The following is a 15,205-nucleotide window of genomic DNA, read 5'->3' as shown; positions in this document are numbered from 1 at the left end:
CTCTTCTTGCATAGTTGTCTTCCACTCAAGTTTGGAGAGAGCCTCACTGAAACCCTTGGGTATAGACATAGAGTCAAGAGAGGAAAGGAAGGCACGATAGTAAGGAAAAAGTCCATTGTAGGATAGATACTATGAAATACAATGAACGATACACTTTCTCCTCCCTTTTCTGAGAGCAATAGAAAGGTCCAAGTTATCTTTAATGGGATTAGTAGAATCAATAGGAACTGGAACAGTAGTGGGATCAAGAGGAATACCTGAATCTGTGTCAGTTGAATCTGGGGTCTCCAATGAACTGACAGGAAGTGATGTGAGTTCTGCTGCAGTGGAATCAACCTCCCTGTGAAGTCTCTGTTGTGAGTAACACTGAGAAGCAGGACACAAGGGAGGTGGTAAGATTGGTGACATAGGAGGATCAGACACAGGAACTGGAACTGGAAGAGGGGTAGACTGCTCACTCACTTCCCCAAAACACTCCCCCTGAAAAGGATTCTTCAAGAAGAAGGATGTGGACTCAAAAACAGTACATCCATAGTAACATACCGACTCCCAGAGACAGGATCATAGTAGCAGTGCCCTTTCTGATTTTCTGCATATCCAAGGAAGACACACTTCTTTGCCTTTGGGTCAAGTTTCGAGTGGTGAGGACCAAGAATATTTGCAAAGCAAACACACCCAAACACCCTGAGAGGAATATGGAACATCTCCCCCTCAAGAACTAGGAGACTGAATGGGGTGTTGAATCCATGTATACGGGAGGGCACCCTATTAATAAAAAATACTACTGTGAGAACTGCATTACCCCAAAACCGAACTGGAACTGTAGATGTTATCATCATGCTTATTGCAATCTCAACAATGTGTCTGTTCTTCCTCTCTACAACACCATTCTACTATGGACTATAGGAACAACTACTCTAATGGATAGCACCATTCTCTAACAGATATGAAGCAAGGTGTTTTTCAAAATATTCCATGGCATTGTCTGATCTGAACACCTTTATTCGTATCCCAAATTGTGTTAGAACCTTCTGATGAAATTTCCTTACCAAGGATGGTATCTCATCTCGGGATCTCATTAAATAAATCCAAGAATATCGAGAGAAATCATCCACAAATAAGAGAAAATAACGATAAGGTCCCCACACATCAGAATGAATAACATCAAAAGGAGATGAACATCTTTTATTACTAGCTTTAAAGGAATTCTACAATGCTTTCCAAGTTAACAACCTTCACACTCCATACTTGACAAATTAACAGACTCAAATAGCTTTGGAAACAAAAGACTCAAAGAAGAAAAAGGCAAATGACCTAAACGATTATGCCAAAGCATAATCTAACTCACAGACCCCGATTCACAATCCCTGCTAACATGATGACCCTGATGAGGAGGAAGCACATCCAGGAGGTAGATTCCATTCACTTCACTACCACTCCCAATCGTCCTCTTTGAATCCAGATCTTGCAAGATACAATGACCAGGAGAAAAAATTACTGAACAGTTTAGGTTCTTAGTCAAACTACTATTAGATAACAGATTAGTACTCAATTTGGGAACATGAAGGACAGAGGGAAGGGAAATGGAATCACTAATCTTGACAGATCCCTTCCAAGCAATGGGAACATGAGATCCATCAGTTGTGGAGACTGTCTCTGCCAGAACAAAGCTGGTAAGAAGAAAAGATAGTGGAACTGTGGGTCATGTGCTTTGAGGCTCCAGAATCTATAATCCAAGGAGGTCCCTCCTTACCTGTAGTAGAAACACAATTTGCAGTGGCATGTGAACTACCTGTGTGAGCGAAGGAAGAAGAGTGTGTTGTTAGACAGTTTTGTATGACCTTAGCTTCAATCCAATTTGATGTACTTTTGACATTTAGTGTAAATAAACAAAGTACATGTTTGATTCATGTTGTTTGGTATATTTCTGTGTAAGACCCTAAAATTGGACACTTATAGAGACTCGTGTTAGTTTTAAATGTTCACAGCCATTGGATAAGTCTTGGGAGATTTATCCTGCCAAGGCTGATACTGATGTACCACCAAGTGTTGGGATGGCTTGTCTAGGCCATCAGGGTAAGACCCAAGGCACATGCAATATGGGATTGCTTGAATCCTTGAACCGGACCAGATTTCCAGTATTGCCCTAGACCTTGGAGACGGATGGGCAAAACTGGAAAGTTACACCTGACCCCTGCACTCGATTATGACACTTCACTAGGTGTCGGATCGGGCTGTCTTTGATATGTCAATCAGTGAGATCCTTAGTGGAGGTCAAAACCTGGACATGTTGGGGCAGTCTGAGAATTCATCTGAGTGAGTGATCATAGTGACAGGATCAGCCCCTTTGTCGGACAATGGTAATGATCGGGAATGCACTCTCTCTGATGGAAACCAAACTGCGGCAGTTGATTTCAATCGTTGGAATTTTGTTTTTGCAAAATTAAATATATATATATATATATATAAATGTATATGTACGGTTTCAAAAGATTTGCAAAAGGTTTTAATTCCCGGGATCCATGTGAGTAGAGAGTGCGGCACTGTTCCTTGCAGCCGAGGGAGAGGTCTTCTCTTGTCGGGCAGTGCTTGATCATTAAGGGCTGAGAGGTTAAGTGTAAGACTATTTAGGATAATACTTGATGGGCTAATCTTGCACCTGCCCACAGTCCCTGGGTTTTTATAGGATGGCTTGGCCCAGGGACCACTTAATGTAAGTGTTGGGCCCATAGAGTCCATGTGATGGGCTTGAGGGGGTCACTGAGTTTTTTCAGTGAATTCGACTGGGCCTTGTAATAAAGGCTGGGCCGAACCCATGTGGCTGGTGTGTAGATCAATGCTTGGGTCCCACACCATACAAAGAAGCCCAACTGGGCAGCAGATTGGAAACTAATTAAACACTGAACACTTAATGGGCCAAAAAGCCCATTAGGAGCTGGGCTGATGTGATCACCCATCTATGGGCGAATCTGAGATTAATGTTAGTAAAAAGGATTGAGCTTATGACATTATCCACTCTGGGAGACCAAATTCAAATCAGATTTGAATCTGGTAACCTCCTGATAAGATCAGGAGTAAACTAACTTAATCTGTAGATAGAATTAAGATTATCCCCCATCCAAATATTAATTTGGATTGGGATAACTCCTAATTAGGAGGATTTCTTAATCAAGAAGAAAGGAGGAGAAAATAAGATTCGAATATACCAGATTTCGAACCAAGTTTTCTCTAAGAAAGAAGAAAGTCTTCTGCAACAGAGATTTGATCTCAAGAACTCCAGAGAGAAGAAAAACTGTTCAGCCATCTTCGTCCCAGGAGTTCTCCTCCAGCCACCGCCAACCTCTCTTGCAAGATTCGATCTTTGTAGGAGAAAGAAGTCAAGAAATCAGTTCTTGACATCAGTCTTGCAAAAAAGACTGAAAATGATTCAGTGTTCAGAGTTTCCAGTGAGTTCTTGCGAAGGATCCAGTGTGTAGGACGCACCCTGCTAGTTCCGTTCCATCAACAGCTGTGTCATCTTCAGCAGGAGCGGATCTTGGCATCTTCTTTGGGCGTGAACACCAACTTTGGGAGATATTGTTTCTCCGGATCAGGTATAATCGTTCCTGTTTCCTTTTGGTTCAGATCTGGTTTGATTATGGTTCAAGTAAAATCCTTGAATATTGTATTCTAAATTAAGGGAATATGATTCCCAGTTGGGAGAAGGTAGGAAAATTTTTGAAATTCGCCCACCCATTCCGCACCCTTCATGGCGTCCATCAGATGGATCCTATCCTTCTTTCATGTGCTCCACCAGAACTACCTATACCTAGCTGTCCACCTGTTATTGAACTAGAACTGGTTGTATCCCGCTGGTTCTGAAACTACCAAAATCTCTCAAGTTCGGCCCTCACTGCAGCAACTGCAACAGACTCTAGAGTAGCTGTAGTAGTAGGGGCCGGTATGTCACCAGTGACTGCCATGTGAGCATTTCCCTTCTTGTTTTTTAGTCTATTCAGCACAAGATGGGGATGAAGCTTCCAACAAGTATATCTTATGTGTTTAGGCTTCTTACAATAGTCACAGATCATATCCTTTTTGTCTTCCTTCTTGATTTCACTGCCACCCTGGTCTCCACCTTGTTTACGTCTCACAGGGCTAACCATGGATGATTGATCAAAACTAGAATTTTTCATCATCACATTTCTTCTGCTCTCTTCCCCTGACACAAGGGCATATGCATGGTAGAGAGTAACACTTCGCTCCAGTCGCGAAGCTCAACACATTCCATTGAGACATACCGAGTAACCCTTAATAACTGAAGCAACTTACAGTTGTATGAATCTCTTATTTGAGCTTCAAATCAGGCCGAACAATCCTTCTCTCTGATTCTTCCTGGTCACCGAACTATTCTCCAAGCGAATAGAGTCTTGGGCACCCTCCAATGACCTCCAAGATATAGGCAAATGAGTCTAAACTTCTAGCTCTAGAACACCCTCATGCAGTCGGCTGGACTATAACCACATGAGAGCCACGCCAAGCTCAGGCCTGCTCTGATACTGTAGAGAATATGGGCCGAATGGCCCATAGGCTGTTACTGTATGTTATCTTTATGTTCTTCTCTGTAATGGGCCTTATTCTGGGCCCATACTCTTTTATGTTCCTCTTTTGTAATTTCTTGTCCAACTAAGGACCTCTCTTGTAATTACTAAAAGATTAACTTAATAAAAGTGTATTAGAGAGTTAGATGGTAGTAATGTTCGAATCTCTCATCCTCTAACTCTTCTTGCCACAGCTCTCTCTTCTTCTCTAATCTTCTCTTACTAGTTTTCTTTGTTTCATACACAGTCCCTACTTCTAGGACTGTTTTTCAACTTGGTATCAGAGCAGGCCACTGCTTGGCGTGTCCCTCATGTGGTTCTAGTCCAGCCAACTACATGAGGAGGTTCTAGGGCTGAGAGTTTACAGTCATCCGCCTGATTCTTGGAGGTCATTGGAGGGTTCCCAAGCTTCTACTCACTTGGAGAAGGGTTTGGTGACCAGGAAGAATCAGAGAACAAGTTGCTTTGCCTAATTTAAAATCAGAGAAAAGGGTTTTCGAAGTCATCCTAGAGGCCTGGTTTATTGTTCAAACCAGAGACTCTCTTACTATAAGTCTTTGCTCAGTTGTTTCTGGGTTAATTTTTCATTGTTCTGGACTGTTAAAAGGGCCGAAGTTTCTTTGGAAACAGTACTGCTATTCGGCTATCCTCTGGTCTGACTTAATCCAGAGATTTCTGGGTTGTTTTTTATCTCTTTTCTGGACTATCAAGTAGCCGAAATACCCCTAGAATCACCGCTGCTGAGACTGCTTCATTCGACCACTGTTGCTGGACTGCTCCTACCTAGAAATTTTTGGGTTCCTTTGGAGGTCCTATTCGGCTGATTTTTAGGTTGGGAAGTTGCTGAGACTGTTAAAACTAAGTGGTACTAGTCTCATCTTCATTCCAGCCCCTTCTTGAAGGCTGAAACAGTAAACAGTGCCCTATACTTTGAAGGTTGAAACAGTAAACAGTGGGCTGTTAAGTATTGCACACTGAGTGTTCGACAAAAGGTCTCTCAAGGACTGTAATCTTTTGTCTTCCTCCTTGGGACATCGGCTGTTAGAATCTGAAATACCTTGTGTTTGGAGGTTGTTGGGTGTCTTTTTGGAGGCTGAAACAGAAAAGAAAGAACTATCACCGAACTTTGCATGATGGATTTCTCAAACTTTGAAAACAAGAATACTGCTGAATATGGGCAGATTTTGGGAACCCCAACCGATTCTATGCTAGCTGTAACTACAGTCAAGCTTGATGGGACCAATTACTTAGCTTGGTCACAATCAGTGAAAATCCATATTTGTAGCAAAGGAAAATGGGGTTTTATTTCTGGGAGCAAGAAAGCTCCTTCAGAGGATGATCCATCTTATGAGAGATGGGTACAAGAAAACTACACTGTGATTGGGTGGCTTGTGAAGTCAATGCAGCCACAGATCAGTCAACATTATTTGTGGATGAATTCGGCTAAAGAGATCTGGGATAGTGTTGCAGAGACTTATTCCCAGAAGTTGAATGTTGCTAAAGCTTACAAATTGAGAAGTGATGTGTAAAATCTAAGACAGGGGGAGAAGTCACTTGCAGCATACTTCTCAATCTTAAAATCTATATGGCAAGAGATTTGATTTGATAGAGGCTGTGACTTGGGATACCCCTAAGGATGCTGAAACATACAGGAAATTGGTTGAACGGAATAGGGTGTTTGAGTTCTTGACAGGGCTGAATTCTGAATATGATATTACAAAGCAAAACATCTTGTCCAAGGAAGATGTTTCATTGTCACAAGCATATACTCTGGTCAGCAGTGAAGAAAGTAGAAGGCAAGTGCAGGTTCAAGGAGTTGGTATTAATGATCATTTTGCAAATATGGGAATTAAACCCAAAGGGGTTACAGAAACTCACAGTGGCACAGGAAGGAAAGAAGTGGTGTGTGAATATTATAAGAAGCCGAAACATTCAAAGGACAAGTGCTGGAAGTTGCATCCCAATCTTGTACCTATCAAATTCCAGAAGAAAATGATAGTAGAAAGACAGGAAGTGCACATGCAGCCACAGGCACAGATACAGAGGTTCAATCTACCAGTGCACAGTTGGCAACCATGAAAGCTGAATATGAGAAGTTTGGAAAGATGATCAGTCAGCTTGAAGGTGCATCTTCATCATCCATCCCTTCTGGAAGTTCAGCCACCATTGCATTTGCTCACTCAGGTATAAGGGCTTCCGCTAACCATGCATCCACCTCAGGTAAACACAAAACCCCTTGGATCATAAACTCAGGTGCTTCTGATCACATGACCAACCTTTCCACTTTATTTGTTTCATATGATTTACTTCCTGGCCGTGACAAAATCACCTTAGTTGATGGTTCTCTTGCCCCTATTTCCGGCAAGGGAACTGTCAAGGCTACAGACTCCTTACTCTTATCTTCCACTCTTCATGTGCCTAAATTAAATACCAATTTGTTATCTGTAAGTAGCCTGACCAAATCATTGAATTGTTGTATAACCTTTTTCCCTTCTCACTGTGTGTTTCAGGACCTGAAGTCTCAGAAGGTGATTGAGAGTGGCCATGAAGCGAATGGAATATACTTGCTCGACACCCCTGGCCAATGCTTTGATCATCCCAAGAATGTTGCTTTTGGTTCTACTTTTTCAGAGTCTGTTAGTCAAATTATGTTGAGTCATTGTCGGTTGGGTCATTTACCTTTTTCTGCTTTAAGCCATTTGTTTCCAAAACTGTTTAAGGAAGTCAGTGTGTCTAGTCTCAATTGTGAGTCCTGTTAGTTGTCAAAGCATTGTAGAAAAAATTACCCTGTGAGCAATAAAAGATCCTCTTTTCTTTTTCATATTGTGCACTCTGATGTGTGGGGGCCATACCATTTATCCTCTATGGGGGGTTACAGATATTTTATCTTGTTCATTGATGACTTCTCTAGATTCACCTGGATATACTTAATGAAATCCCGGGATGAAGTCCCAAGACTTGTGAGGCAATTTCATGAGTTTGTTCTAACTCAATTTGGTAACAGAATTAAGGTTTTCAGATCTGACAATGCAAAAGAGTACTTTGAGAAGAGTTTATCCTTGTATCTTTCAGACATGGGGGTTATTCATCAAAGCTCCTGTGTTAGAACCCCTGAACAAAATGGAGTTGCTGAGAGGAAAAATAGACATATTGTTGAATTTGCAAGGAGCCTTTTGTTTGCCTCACATGTTCCCACAAGATTTTGGGGTGATGCTATACTTACTGCTACTTATCTCATAAACCGTATGCCATCCAGGGTTCTAGGGTTTAAATCCCCCTTCAGTCTTCTTCATCCAGGCAAGGATCTCTTCCCAATTCCTCTTCGTGTGTTTGGCTATACCTGCTATGTTCATATTCCAAGTGTGCAAAGACACAAGTTTGAACCGAAAGCCCACAGATGTATCTTCCTTGGTTACTCCCCCACACAAAAGGGTTATTGTTGTTTTGATCCAAAGACTGGCACCCGACACGTCTCTATGGATGTTACCTTTAATGAACCTTCTCCTTTTTATGGATCCTCTCAGGATGGACTTTGTCCACGGGGGGAGAGTCTGTCACAAGTTTTTGCTCTTCCTCTTCCTGTCCCAGTTGAGTCTCTTGACAAACCTATATCCTCACCAAATGAGTCGAAGGAGGATCAATCACTTCATACCTCTTGTCCAGGGGACCCTATTTCTTTACCCCCTCGCCCTATCCATAATCCCAAAGTGTATCAAAGGCAGAGATCCAGGAATGAGCAAGTGGTTTCCTTTACAACAAATGAAGCTCATACATTCCCAATCACAGATGAGATAACAGGTATTGCTTCAACTCCTTTGGAATCATCTTTTCAGACCTTGATGGTCCCATTGCTGTTAGGAAAGGGAAGCGGAAATGTACTGCACACTGCATTTCCAAACACCTTTCTTATGACTTGCTTTCTCCTTCATACTTTACCTATCTCTCTTCTGTTGCTTCTAACCCCATTCCTAGGTCTGTCTCAGAAGCTCTTGGGATTCCAGAATGGAGAGATGCCATGGAAACCAAAATGGATGCTCTACATGCAAATGGTACTTGGGAGGTGGTGGATTTGCCTGAAGGGAAGGATCCGGTTGGGTGCAAGTGGGTTTTCACCATTAAATATAGGGCTGATGGAACTATTGAGAGGTACAAGGCTAGGCTCGTTGCAAAAGGGTATACACAGACATATGGGATTGACTACCTGGAGACTTTTGCCCCTGTTGCTAAGATGACATCTGTGAGGGTTCTTTTATCTCTGGCAGCTCACTTTGATTGGCCTCTCTATCAGTTGGATATAAAGAATGCATTTCTGAATGGTGACTTACATGAGGAAGTCTACATGTGCCTTCCCCCAGGGATGTATGGGAAAGATATGCAAGGAAAGGTATGCAGATTGAAGAAATCTCTTTATGGTCTCAAACAATCTCCTAGAGCCTGGTTTGAGAGATTTAGAACTGCACTTGTCAAATTCGGCTATGTTCAGACACAGTCGGATCATACTCTGTTTGTGAAGAAAGGTAGATCTTTGGCAATGTATCTCATTGTGTATGTTGATGACATTATAGTGACTGGTGATGATGCCTCAGGCATTCTGGCTCTTAAGTCTTTCCTCCGTACAGAATTTGAGATTAAGGATTTGGGGGAGTTGAGATACTTCCTTGGCATAGAAGTTGCCAGATCCAAAGATGGGATCCTTATTTCCCAAAGGAAATATGTTCTTGATTTATTGTCTGAAACTGGAAAACTGGGTGCAAGACCAGTTGCAACTCCCATTGATATGAGTCACAAACTTTCAGCTACAGATGAAACTCTGTTAGAAGACAAAGGGGTTTTTCAGAGACTTCTTGGGAAGCTCCTGTACCTGTGCATGACTAGACCAGATATTGCGTATGCTGTCAGTTGCATTAGCCAATTCATGCATGCTCCTAGAGATACTCATATATGGCAGCAGCAGAACAGATTTTGTGCTATTTGAAAGGCTCTCCAGGGAAAGGAATCCTATTTACCAAGCATGACCACTTGAAACTTGAAGCCTATACTGATGCTGATTGGGCTGGAAATATGGATGATAGAAGATATACTTCAGGATATTGCAGTCTGGTGGCTGGTAATGTTGTCTCTTGGAGGAGTAAGAAACAATCTGTTGTGGCCAGATCTTCTGCAGAAGCAGAGTATAGGGCCATGGCACATGGTGTCTCGGAATTGTTGTGGTTAAGGTCCTTAATGGAAGAACTTGGGATTGATCATGACAGTCCCATGATGTTGTACTGTGATAATTAGGCTGCCATCAACATTGCTCACAACTCGGTACAACATGATCGAACCAAACATATTGAAGTTGATAGACATTTTATCCGAGAAAGAGTCTCCTCCGGAGAAGTGTGCCTTCCATTCGTTACCTCTGAAGGACAATTGGCAGACTTTCTCACCAAAGGCATCTCCAAGGCAAGACTTCATCATGACACTGGCAAGCTGGGCATGATTGACATCTATGCTCAGCTTGAGGGGGAGTGTAGAGAATATGGGCCGAATGGCCCATAGGCTGTTACTATATGTTATCTTTATGTTCTTCTCTGTAATGGGCCTTATTCTGGGCCCATACTCTTTTATGTTCTTTTGTAATTTCTTGTCCAACTAAGGACCTCTCTTGTAATTACTAAAAGATTAACTTAATAAAAGTGTATTAGAGAGTTAGAGGGTAGTAATGTTCGAATCTCTCATCCTCTAACTCTTCTTGCCGCAACTCTCTCTTCTTCTCTAATCTTCTCTTGCTAGTTTTCTTTGTTTCTAACACAGCCCCTACTTCTAGGACTTTTTTCAACTGATACCAAGATGAAAAACAACCCTAGAAGTATGGGACTATGCAAGAAAACCAGAAAGAACAAACAAGAGAAGATTAGAGATGCTAAGAGAGAGAGAGTTGCAGCAAGGAGGGTTAGAGGATGAGAGGTTCGAACTAAACCTCCCTCTAACACTCTAATACACTTTTACTAAGTTAATCTTTGAGCAATTATCAAGAGAGGCCCTTGGTTGGACAAGAAATTACAAAAAACAGAGCATAGAAGAGTATGGGCCCAGAATAAGGCCCATTACAGAGAAGAACATAAATATAACATAGAATAACAGCCTATGGGCCATTCGGCCCATCTTCTCTACAAGAAGAAAGAGCAGACACAAAGGAGTGATAGGATGGAGATAAACGTGAGTAAGAAACAAAATCAGCAATGGGGTGTCGAGTAGTAAAAGAACAGATAGGCTTATGAAGAGCAATACGAAGATCCAAATCAGAAGTATGTGTGTTGGGATTACCTTGGATTGCAAAGACAAATAGATCCGAGTCCAACTGGTTGCTATCATGAGTTTGAGGCCCCTTTTTCCTTCTGTTGTAGGTGATTCTTATATCTTTCTGTTGCCTACTAGAACCCTCAAGAACATCTGCAATATCAGGAGAGGAAGCAGGCACAGTGGGAGCCTCACTAGGTTCACCAGGGATGTCACAACAAGGAGGAGTAGAAGGAGAGGATGGAAGGCCCGAGGCAGATAGAGGAACAAAAAAGAAGGGAGAATAAGAATCCTCTTCCATCCCACTAGCCTCCCCCTGAAGAGGATTCTGGGAAGACTGAAAGTAGGGTTGAGACTCAAAAAAACCACATCTCTGGTGACATACTTTCTCTTGGTGACAAGATCATAACACTTGTAACCCTTTTGTGTAGGAGAGTACCCCAAAAAGATTCCTCTCGTAGCCCTAGGATCCAGCGTGGTCTCCTTTGGATCCTTTACATGTATAAAACATACACAACCAAAGACCCTAGGAGGAAGAGGAAACTCTGGAAGGGTAGGCCACATAACAAAGAAGGGGTTTTCATACCCAACACCTTAGATGGCATCCGATTTATCAGATATGATGCAGTAAGTACTGAGACCAGTAGTGCTTAGGAACCTTGTGCTGGAATAGTAAGGCTCGAGCTGTCTCCAATAGTTGTCTATTCTTGTGCTCAGCAACCCCATTCTGTTGAGGGGTATTAGCACAAGATGATTGATGTAGCATGCCAGCATCTTCCATGAACAAGTTCAAGGATTTTTCAAAATATTCATTAGCATTATCTGACCGGAATTGCTTAATCTTCTTGTCAAATTGTGTTTCAATCATTTTGCAAAACGCCATGGTTATCCATGGCACTTCATCCCGTCCTTTTAACAGGTAGATCCATGTGCATCGAGAGTAGTGGTCAATAAAACTGATAAAGTAATGAAAGCCATCAATAGAAACAATAGGTGAAGGGCCCCAAACATCAGAATGAACCAAATCAAAAGGAGCTTGAATTTCATTACTGGAAATTGGATAAACAGTTCGACATTGTTTTGACAGTTGACATACTTAACAGACTAAACTCTGATTTGAAATGCCCTTAAACAATTTGGGAAACAACACTTGCAATGATGAAAAAGGTAAATGACCTAGTCTAGCATGCCACAGATGCAACCTAGCTATTGACTCCACATTCTCCGGACCACTCGCAGCAGATGCTTGTAAGGCTGAACCGATGTCTACATCAAAATAGTAGAGGCCTCCATACTCATGACCACTCCCAATCGTTCTCCTCATCAATCTGTCCTGAAAGACACAATGAGTAGGAAAAAAGGTTATGCTACAGTTCAAATTTTTGGTAAGTTTTGAAACAAACAAAAGGTTTGAGGTAAGACTAGGAACATGCAAAACTGATTTAAGAGAGAGGTCCTTGCTTAGGTCAACCACCCCTTTGCCAGAGATGGTGGAGAAAGACCCATTAGCAACTCTCATCTTATCCTGACCAGACAACAAGTGATATGAAGAGAATAAGGAGGACATATCTGTCATGTGGTCAGTTGCACCAGAATCAATAACCCAAGACATAGAGTCAATAGGACTAGTTGCACTAAAGGCAGAGACTACCTGATCTGGCAAGAGAGGAGGAAGCAAAGGAGTTACTCCTTAGACGGGCTAAAGCCCGGCCAAGGACCTCTACCTCATCAGCAGTGAAGCCCAAGGTACCGGTTCCGGAGGAATTAGCAACCTGCCCCATGGAAGAAGAAGCCATTGTTGGTATACTCTGTGAGCTATCACCATTGTTACTAGTGATAAGGTTCCCACTTCTCGCTTGACCCTTCTGTCCCTTCTTGTCTTTTCTCAATGCAGCTGGCTTCAGGTGAGGATACAGGACCCAACACTTTTCTTTTACATGTCTTTCACCTCCACAATGAGTGCACTTGAGATGCCTTTTGTCTGGATATCTGTTCCCCTTTTGATTTGTAGAAATTCGGGCTGAATGTTCTATAGATTGTTCAACTGGTTGCTTCTGAGTGTCAACTTGCATCTCCTTTCTCCTGGCCTCTTCATTCCTTACCAGATAATAAACATGATGTAACTCGGGCATTTCATCTCTTCCAAGAATTTGTGACCTTATGCCCTCATACACTGGGTCCAGGCCAATCAAGAACTTAAAGGCTCTGCTCTCTTCAATCTGCTTATCATGTCTCTCCTTGTCCCTGGCATTCTCCCAATCCAGAATCAAGTGGTGATCAAGCTCTTCCCACAGTCCTTCTAGAGTTGCAAAATATGTTGCAACTGTCATATCCCCTTGCCTTAAAGCAGCAATGTCTTGGTTCAACCTGTAAATTCTAGCATTGCTTTTCTTTTGTCCATAGGTTTTTGACACTTTTTCCCAAATCTTAGCTGCTGTGGGAAAGTGTTGAACAGTCCTGGCAACTCGAGGAGTCATAGAAGCAAGCAGCCAGGACATAACTGTGGCATTCTCCTTGCGCCACACTGCATACTCCACACTACCAACTTCGGGTTCCTTCTTCCCATCTAAATAACCTGTGAGTTCACGGGAAGTAATAAAAAGCATTGCAGAAACGGACCACTCCCTGAAGTTGTATTCATCCAGCAACACACTTGTAATCTGCAAGCTGTGCAGATTCGGGTTCTCCAGATTTGAAGACCTCCCACCAGGTCTGTTATCCCTAGAAGAGACCTCTCCGGATATTGAAGACATCTTGGATGCAGACTTTGTGTATATAACACTGTTTCAGACTAGCCGAAGTGGTCACAGTCCTGGAGTGGACTAGTTACAGCACCAAGAAGAATTCTGTGAGCAAGTAACCAACCTGAAACTGAGAGCTCTCCACACTGCACTATGCAGACTTCACTTGGGCTTCGACTTCTGCAACTGTAGAGAGTGCTCACCCCTACGACCAATACTAGGACTACTGAAATCAGTCCTCAACCTAGGTCTGTCCTATACAGACCTCTCTTAGCAGCCGAATGGCTACTAACTAATAGAAGCAGTCTAGTAGGGCATCAACTTCTGGTTCTTACCTCCCTTGTGCCCTACAACCAAGAGAAACCCTAGGTTCAAACCCTGTTCTGTTCTATGGCAACTCTAGGGTTTTTCTGCAGCAACCAAGAAGAAAAAAAAGAAGAGAAAGCAAGCAAGAGAGAAGAGTTGGTGTCGGCTGTAACCAGAAGATCGCTCAATGCTCTGATACCATGTTTGCTGAAAGATTGTAGCTGAAGTAGTAGAAGGGAGGTGAAGGCAAACAAGTTCTGAGAATGTCGAACTGAGTAACCCAGTCGACAGTACTATTATTTATAGTAGATTACAATACAGTGTTACATGAAATGTCTAGAATGCCCCTGATTAGTGATGGGACACCCAGACTGCTTAAAACACTAAACAGACTTAGGCCCAATAACAAAGGCCCAGTACCTAACAGCTTAAAACCCAATACAAACTAACATGTACACCTATCAGCCGAACCAACAATACATAAAAACAGTCAACATAACATCTTCAGCTTTACAGCTTGCTGATCTCTTCACAAAATCCATCATGTACTCACCACCAGTTTCTAGTTGACAAACTGATGCTTATACCTCGGCATCAGTTTGAGGGTTAGTGTAGAGCCTGATTTGTGTTGCATACACTTTCTTTCCTTTTTTTGGCTCTTGGAAACACCTCTTTATGTTGCATCATATATACAATATTATATTTCTCCTTATTCTTTCTTATGAGGGACATAATTGTCCTTTCTCAGTCTTGTACAGAATTCACATATAAGATAATTTCTTTGGGTGTGTGACACACTGAACACACCCTTTCATTCTGGTTTTCCCTCTTGCTTGAACTGTGTTAACAGGGAAACCCAAATTCTCCAACAGTCAAAACTTTTGCTTGGTTGGTGGCTTTGAAAGGCTTTCAGCTTGCTAGAAGGTGCTATTTATGTGAATTTGAAATTGAAGATGTTCTGTATCTATGTCATGGATGTGGTTCCGCAAGGTTCATTTGGGTTTCTTCTCTAGGCTCTTCAAAGTTGCTATTTGGGTTCCCATTTTGCGAAAGAAATTTCCTTTTGGCCTGTATCGCAAGGAAGCAAGAAGTCTAAGATTTTATAGAGATATGTTCCATTTGCAGTTTGTTGCAAGTGGAAAAAAAAGGAATTAGCAAATATTTGAAGGCAAATCAAGAATTAAGGAAAAATTATGTTTGGGAATTGGAAATAAATTGATAAATTTGATTCTGCTTTTACCAGAATTTTCAGATGCTTCAAAGAGTCTTTTGGGTCAAGCATTTAGTCATACCTTG

The 15,205-nt window shown here is 42.0% G+C and overlaps 1 protein-coding gene across 2 annotated transcripts in view; it reads left to right on the top strand.

Moving 5' to 3' along the window:
- Window positions 1-15,205, top strand: part of LOC148844442 (Calcineurin-like metallo-phosphoesterase superfamily protein) — a 154,005-nt gene that overhangs the window by 98,729 nt on the left and 40,071 nt on the right. The window lies entirely within an intron of this gene.

This window comes from Nelumbo lutea, chromosome 8 (assembly GCF_056320005.1).
Source record: "Nelumbo lutea isolate HS-2025 chromosome 8, American lotus-T2T, whole genome shotgun sequence".
Classification (NCBI taxonomy): domain Eukaryota; kingdom Viridiplantae; phylum Streptophyta; class Magnoliopsida; order Proteales; family Nelumbonaceae; genus Nelumbo; species Nelumbo lutea.
The sequence above is the reverse complement of the archived record's forward strand: the minus strand, read 5'-3'. Positions and strand labels throughout refer to the sequence as shown.